At 38.6% G+C, this 1,002-nt stretch overlaps 1 non-coding gene across 1 annotated transcript; it reads left to right on the top strand.

Annotated features, from left to right (window-relative positions):
* Positions 1-451: 451 nt before the first annotated feature.
* LOC128287433 (small nucleolar RNA R71) lies at positions 452-558 on the top strand. The gene has a single exon (XR_008278133.1). It is a non-coding gene; the product is annotated as a small nucleolar RNA R71 (small nucleolar RNA).
* Positions 559-1,002: the final 444 nt, after the last annotated feature.

The following is a 1,002-nucleotide window of genomic DNA, read 5'->3' as shown; positions in this document are numbered from 1 at the left end:
ATTGGGGTGGTTCCTCTAACCTGCATTATAAGTGTTACTATATGGATTGTTTTGAGGTCGAGGATTATTACCCATGTAGTTTAATTGCTTGTTATCCATGTTGTGGCCTTAAGGTTGGTATTCTGAATGGTTTGTTCCACCGCTACTTGCTTCACACTGCATTACTGGGTGAACCTGTAAAGAACTAAGAAAACGATCAATCTTTTTATTCAAGAGTTCTACCTAATTAGAGAGCATGGTGACCAAATAGACATTATAAACACCAGTTGTTTTCATTGGCTTTGTCCTCATGACTTGCCACTGATAGTTATTCAGTGACATCTCCTCTATAAACTCATAGGTATCTTTCAGTGTTTTATTGTTGATGGTTCCGCCTGCCGTTGCGTCAACCAGTTGCCGAGTCGAAGGATTCAGACCATTGTGAAATGTTTGTACTTGGAGCCAAAGCGGTAACCCATGGTGAAGGCAGCTTCTCAGAAGGTCCTTGTATCTCTCCCATGCATCGTAGAGTGTTTCTAAATCCATCTGCACAAAAGAAGAGATATCATTACTTAATTTAGCCGTTTTACCCGACGAAAAATATTTTAGAAAGAATTTTTCGGTCATTTGTTCCCAAGTAGTAATTGACCCTCGTGGTAACGAGTTCAACCACTGTTTAGCTTTGTTCCTCAATGAAAAGGAAAAAAACCGAAGATGTATGGCATTATCAGAAATGCCATTAATTTTAAATGTATCGCATAGTTCTAAGAAGTTGGCTAAATGAGCGTTGGGATCCTCATCCTGTAAACCATCAAACTGAACAAATTGTTGTATCATTTGAATAGTGTTAGGTTTTAATTCAAAAGTATTTGTAGCTACAACAGGTCTAACTATGCTTGATTCAGTTCATGTTAAAGAAGGTTTAGCATAATCATACATAGTGCGTGGAGCAGGATTTTGATTAACCACAATTGCAGAGGTAGCTGATTGCCTTGGTTTTCAGCCATCTCTTCGATTGGGGGT

This window comes from Gossypium arboreum, chromosome 13 (genome assembly GCF_025698485.1).
Source record: "Gossypium arboreum isolate Shixiya-1 chromosome 13, ASM2569848v2, whole genome shotgun sequence".
In the NCBI taxonomy this organism is placed as follows: domain Eukaryota; kingdom Viridiplantae; phylum Streptophyta; class Magnoliopsida; order Malvales; family Malvaceae; genus Gossypium; species Gossypium arboreum.
The sequence above is the reverse complement of the archived record's forward strand: the minus strand, read 5'-3'. Positions and strand labels throughout refer to the sequence as shown.